The sequence below is a fragment of the Orbicella franksi genome, chromosome 1 (genome assembly GCF_964199315.1).
Source record: "Orbicella franksi chromosome 1, jaOrbFran1.1, whole genome shotgun sequence".
Lineage (NCBI taxonomy): Eukaryota > Metazoa > Cnidaria > Anthozoa > Scleractinia > Merulinidae > Orbicella > Orbicella franksi.
Window position 1 is genome coordinate 5,781,205 of NC_138145.1, and position 7,187 is coordinate 5,788,391.

General features: G+C 39.1%; 1 pseudogene; it reads left to right on the forward strand.

Moving 5' to 3' along the window:
- The first annotated feature begins 645 nt into the window (after nt 1–645).
- On the forward strand, nt 646–6,013 carry LOC145475486 (uncharacterized; annotated as a pseudogene).
- Nucleotides 6,014–7,187: the final 1,174 nt, after the last annotated feature.

Consider the following 7,187-nt stretch of genomic DNA (forward strand, 5'->3'; position numbering starts at 1 on the left):
TCGATCACCTCCTTCACCTACTCTCCCAGCTCTTCCGAATTTTTGTAACAGCACCCCTAGGTTCTGCATACGACCCAACCGTGTTACACTGTGCACATGCGGACTATGCGTACCAACTTCATACGACTCAGTAGCCACAAGCAGTTGGAAATCGTTTTTTCTGAATTGGGTATCTGCAGTCATCTTTTCAAGGTGTGATAAGCCTCTACCAATCCCAGACAAAAGTAGTTGGGACAGTTGAGCTAGATCACATATTCCCCATCCCCCCTAATCAATGTTGGAAAACGTCGTGTTTTTTTCAACAAAAAGGGAAAAAATCTCCTGATTATCAACATTGTAAGTGGGGGAGGGGAGAATTGCCTCGTGTCCCAACTTTTTTGTCTGGGATTGTCTGAAAGGAGAATTTACAGAATGTCACACCACTCGCTGTAAAAGGGGAGTTGTAATGTCTCACAGGTACAGCTAATGAGCACTACTAAAAAGAAACAGCATGCAACGACAAGTTTTACCTGGGTAGGCACGTAAGAACGTAAAGTCATCTCTCTAAATGACCTTCTACGGTAGACGATTGATAGGTCGGTGTCATGAACCTCTATTGTTTCTTGAGGGGCCAACGGCGCACTTGCTCGCCCTTAAAATCCAACTATGCAACACTTTAGCACACCGGTTACGTGGACCAGTCCTGTACTGCAGCTTTCTGTGGCAGTCAACGGGAGAATGTCTTTTAAAGAATTTGGTGACCTGCTTATACCTCTTTACGGCGATAACATTGTCTCAGATGAAGAGATTTTACTTCTGTACGATACTTTCAAAACAAAAAATCCTGAATTTCCTCATGGAAACTACAAGCAATTCAATCTGGATTCTATGAACTCTCTCGAATGCAAAAGCAGCGTTTCGGGTCGAGAAGCAAGACCTCCATTGCCTGGTTGCAGCACTCCAACTACCACCGGTGTTGAGATGTGAACAGAGAAGTACCGGTATTTGTGATGACATAGAAGGGCTAAGCATGCTTCTCAAAAGAGTTGCCTACTGATACCAGCTCAGGGATATGATTCTGCGATTTGGCTGACCAGTTTCTGTAATAAGTCTGATCACAAACGATGTGATCGACTATATCTATGACGTTCATGGGCACCTTATAACCCAGTGAAATCAAGATCTTCTGAACCATGGGGCTTTACAGCATTATGCAGATGCTATATCAGGACATGGAGCTCCATACATACATACATACAACCTTTATTTATACACGATGAAAGACGTCAAAGCTAACAAGCTTGTGGGGTCGTGTACTAATAAGATACATAAAATAACTACAATTAATAGATAAATAATTAATACATTTAATAAAAAATTAATACAAGAATTAAGTAATTCTTATAAAAAATATAATTTTGATAACAATGAATGAGATCAATAGTTAAAAATAAATAAAATTTTCCGATCTTTTGTTAATTATTTGTGGGGCTAAAACATTAAAATTAAATTCCTTAAAAGTGTTACAATTAACAACATTCTTCTTCGATTGCTTCGGTTTCGTCGATGGGACTGTCAGACCCATTTCAAGACCTGATGAACGTCAGAGAATTGTTTATAATGGTCATAAGAGGGTCCACGCCTTGAAATTCCAATCGTTGTCTCTACTTAATGGACTCATTGGAAATTTATACGGACCAGTTGGTGAGTTTTTTTTAAAGAAAATTCTTGGTATTGTTATGTTAACTTTCTAAGCAACTTCTATTCTCATCTTTGTTTTAGAGGGGCATAAACATGACACAGGGATGTTAGCAGATTCTGGACTATTACATGACCTCCAACGGCATGGTTTTTCTCCAGCAGGTCAACCAATGTACATATATGGTGATTTGGTGTACCCTCTGTACGTGCATCTTCAAACCCCGTTTAGCCATGTCCCACTTGCACACCTCATGCAGGAGTGTAACGAAGCTATGAGCGCTTTAAGGATTTCATTGGAATGGCTTTTCAGGGATGTCATCAATTCATTTAAATTTCTTGACTATAAAAAGAATTTGAAGATCGGACTTAGCAATGTGGGTAAAATGTACATTGTCTGCGCACTGCTTCGTAATGCCATAACATGCCTTTACGGTAATACCACCAATGATTATTTTGGTATTGAGCCGCCCACTCTGGAACAATACTTTCACTAATTCGGGCATAAAATATAGAATGTAGGGAGGGTACATCACACACTGCAGAGACACAAAAAAACAGACCACCCTCTTCTACAAATAATGGCCCTTTAGCCCAAGTTGGCTTGGGCATTGTTGTTTTTCTTGGGCCTGGGGGTGGGCTCAAAGTTTCCCACCACCACCCTCCTAAATGAAAATATATATTTATAAAAGGGGAAGGGCCATTATGTTCAAAACGGCTTAAATGTGTGGGAAAGAGGCAGATAAAACACAAAATGTTAAAATTTGGCCAAAGCTTTGTTGCCATGGAAATGCCAAGTAACATAGACATGAAATTGTCATACGAGAATGTCTCCACATAAATCTCAGAAAAAGTCAGAAAATGTGGACCTCAACCAATGATAACAGTTCCATTGCTCAGCATAGATTATCATATCTTAAGAAACAGATTATGTTACAACATTTAAAGTTCCACCATCCCCAGCCCCCTCCCTCACCGCCCCCCAGGAAATACAGTTAAATATCCCAAGACCACATAGCAATAACAGTCCGATTCGTCAAGAAAGCACTCAAAAGCAGATGTTTAATGTAATTTCAAGATTAACAATGATTCTGTACCTCAATTTCATTCTTAAATTGTAAGAAAATGGAGGATATCTTCATTAAGTTCCTAAATTAAACCCTAAATGACAGCTCCAATTTCAAAACTTCAGTATAATTTATTGAATCCTGGGTTGAAACCATGTTAATTTTTAATTGCTATTCCAATTTAAAGCTATCCAGAAGTACTTTCATGCCCTGCTGTTTTAATTTTTCTCAGTGTACTTTTAGCAAAATGAAACTTGGAATGTTGATCTTTTCAACTCGTACAATGTAGGAGTGAAAAGGTTCACTTAAGTTACTTTAGCTTCAACTATATATCTTTGATTACTGTAGACATTCTATTTCCCACACATTGTCATTCTTTTTAGTAAGAGTATTTGAATTTTCTTTCCCTTCTAAATCAGCCGCCTGTTCTTTTTCTATGATTTCAGACAATGCTATCTCTATTTCTGTTTCATCAATACATGCAATGCCAGAACCTTGCTCTTCCTCTCTCATCTTTTCTTTGTATTTGGCAAGCAAAAGAGTAAGCATGTCCCTCACAGAGGGCTTACTAACTTTGAATTTCTGTGAACTGATGCTATTCGAGCTTAGTGCTATTTCACCCCAGATTTCCCCTCGCTCTTCACTTTGTCTTGGGTGCTTAAATGGTTCAAGAAGAAGAACCTCCCTACAAAGCATAACATCATGTTCTTATCACCACTTCATGGAATAATTTCTGAAAACAAATGCGATTTTTATTACGTAAGGAATTACATCTCCTACTTATTGTTATTGCAATAAACTTTATCCTATGGTAAAATTAATTTCATTTTGTGTACTTAAGCTTATTTATAAGCTGTAAATATTTGTAAATTAATTTTTGTTTTAATTTATTTTCTTAAGTTTTCAGTCGCCGCAATGTGCTAAACGTTTGCTCACATTCTGCAGAGGTAATTGGCAATGTACATAAGATGCGCAACAACTTATGTACGTTTGGAAAGAATTCATGGTTGCATTCTTCTAATGCCTGAACTGCACTGCTGGGTAGGTCTTGATCTGCGTTTAGCCACTTGCGCGGCCAACGGAAAAGTTCCACATCAAAAACCTGGGGTGATGGTAGGTCATCTGCATAGTACTGCAAAGCGGCTTGTACAGGGTTTCGTTCTCGAGAAACTAGCAAGGCTGGAAGTAGGCACAGGAGGGAGGACATCACAGCATCATTATTGGGGTCAAATTATGTGTCTATCTCAGTAATAAGATGATCCAACAGAGGAATTGTGAGCGCTCTTTTGTAGTAATCCTTCGGTGTTCCTGCTTCAACATTGCTTCGGTACTGTTGCCGACCAACAATGCGTGGCATAGATGGCTCGATGTTTGCTTTCCTCGCTGTGGTGGTAGCCATGCTGTACCAATCCGAGCAATATTTCTCGATGTCTGCTCTGATATCTTGTAGCTCACCTTTTAAATCTCTGATGTGGCTGCATGCTTCATAGACATCGATGTCTCGCTTTTGCAGCTTGATACTGAGTGGCTTCAGTATCGAAAGGTATTTCGTCGTCGTAATCTGGGTGATGATAAATTCAAAAAAACAGGCTGTTTGCCTTGCTTTTGCTGTCACTGTTTCAATTCCAGGCAGGTTCCCCGAATTGATTTGCAAACAGCCGCTCATTTGACATACCTTCTAGTGCTCTTAGTATGGCAAAAGCGCAAAGAAAACTTCATGTGCCTCATGCCTTTCAACCCACCGTGTTCGACACAAGCTGAGCAACGTTGTTTTACTTATTTTAGGATTCGTACAAGTACAGGTGCTTAACAATAGGACATAAGTCCCCTACTTGGTTAATACACCCACACCCAACCCCCTAAAAAAAATATCCCGAAAAATATCTCAATTACGGCAAGCAAAAACTTGTTATGCTTCGGTGAATACCTAAAAAATTGCAAACGGCTTCATTGAAAATTCCAAGCATGTTTCTGATAAGGGGTTTATCACAAGAGTGAACGATTGTAAGGTTTAGACAGTGAGCCCAGCAGTGTGTGTACACAGCCTTTGGAATTTTTTCCCGTGTCAGTGCCTGTGTACCGTGCTAAGAGGATGATATATTAGACGCTCCAGCGTACCCTTGTCCCTGACAGTTTTTATGTCTAAGTTCCACTGTGGTAGGGTATCCAGTATCGAGCTAGCGATCGCCTTCCCCGTTATCCTCTGCAGACTGTTGAATCCTAAAAATTCCCCGTGAATATATCCATCACTGTCAACAAAGCGTAGGACAAGTGATAGCCAATTTATGCACCCGTATAATATTGTAACCTGCGATAGAGCATGTGATGCCTTTTATATTGATTTTCTTTTGTTCTTCTTCAAAAACGAAAATCTCGTCTCGCGGAATTTCGAAAGGGGGGTTCCGATACTTTTTTCCTCTTGAAATAATATTAATTTTCATAACCCAAAAGGGGGGTTCCAGAACCCCTGGAACCCTCCCCTGGCTACGCCCCTGTCAAGGGTATCAGTTAACCTGCTAGGATCAATTGTGGGCCGTCTTCCTTGTCGAACGTGGTGAAAAATTAGATCGGTTGAAGACACTTCACCTTCCCAAGGGTGGGACCGCTCAGGCATGATAAACTCAATCATCACCATGCCCATGCTGTAAACATCACTTGGGAAGTTTCTTTTAGCGCCGAGCTCGATCAGTTCTGGTGCTGTATACGGCGCTGTCCCAACTTTGTTTCATTCACTTGAACCCCCTGTTGCTACAAAAGTGCTGGTTTGCATGAACGAACACTGACCAAAATCTTCAACCGATCTAATTTTTCACCACGTTCGACAAGGAAGACGGCCCACAATTAATCCTAGCAGGTTAACTGATACCCTTAACAGGGGCGTAGCCAGGGGAGGGTTCCAGGGGTTCTGGAACCCCCCTTTTTGGTTATGAAAATAAATATTATTTCAAGAGGAAAAACGTATCGGAACCCCCCTTTCGAAATTCCGCGAGACGAGATTTTCGTTTTTGAAGAAGAACAAAAGAAAATCAATATAAAAGGCATCACATGCTCTATCGCAGGTTACAATATACGGGTGCATAAATTGGCTATCAACAAGTACTTTTGCAAGGTTCCATCTGAACTTGCATCTGATCTGCCTAAAACAGATCGCCGTGCTTCGTCTTATGTGAATAGGAAAAAATGCACGTTCCACTTCACTAAAGTAAGTGAAATGGAGGTCTTTTTACTATTAGCATTGATTGTAAAAAAACATTTGGTTTTGATAAGATTCATCCTTTCTTATTGTTCTCTGCAGCGTTGGAAATATTTAAACCACTGACATACATTACAAATTTAACACTTGAACAACGTATATTTCCAAATAGTTTAAAAATTGCCAAAGTTATCCCGATTTTCAAACAAGGCTGTCGTTCTTCATGCAATAACTACCGGCCCATATCAGTCCTTTCTGCGTTAAGTAAAATTTTTGAGAAGTGCATTCTTAATCAGCTAAAATTTTATTTTATGACTGAGAATATCTTAGTATCTAATCAATATGACTTTAGATCTGGGAGCACTACAACTGATTGCTTGGTAGAATTAATGAATGAGACAACAAAAGCCCTTGATGAAGAAAAATATGCGGTTTCTATTTTTCTTGATTTAAGTAAAGCATTTGACACGGTTAATCACTCTATTCTGTTATCCAAACTTGTATTCGAAGCATTGAAAATCAGTGGTTTAAGTCTTACTTAAGCAACAGGAAACAAAAAGTATTTGTTAACGGTATCGAGTCTAGCTCTCTTTTAATAAGCTCAGGTGTACCGCAAGGGTCGAGTTTAGGTCCCTTTCTTTTTCTAATTTATATTAATGATATTGTTAAATCAACCAACTACTTCTCCGTAAGACTATTTGCTGATGACACTTCTTTAACTGCGACTGGTAAAGATTTAGACGTACTTTTACATAGAATAGACTCTGAATTGCCTGCTATTTATGAATGGTTATGCTCAAACAGATTAACCTTGAATTTAAGTAAGACAAAACACCTGGTTTTTCAACCACGACAGGAAAGAAATTATAATTTACATATCCCTCTTAAACTAACAGGCCGGTACCTAGAACAGTCTTCCAGTGTTAATTATTTAGGACTCATTATTGATTGCTCACTGTCTTGGCACGACCATATCGATTATATAAGTAATAAAATTAGCAAAAGTGTAAATGTTATTGCAAAACTAAAACCCTATGTGACATCCCAATCTCTAACAAGTATTTATTATGCACTTATATATCCCTATTTAACTTATGGTTGCGTACTTGTGGGGTAATAATTACGAGGCTCCATTGTCACAATTGGTGAGACTACAAAACAAAGCTATTAGAATAATCAACAATGTGCCACTTCGTGGTCATATCACTCTCCATTATGTAAACCTTGGTCTTATTAAGCTTCCTGACATT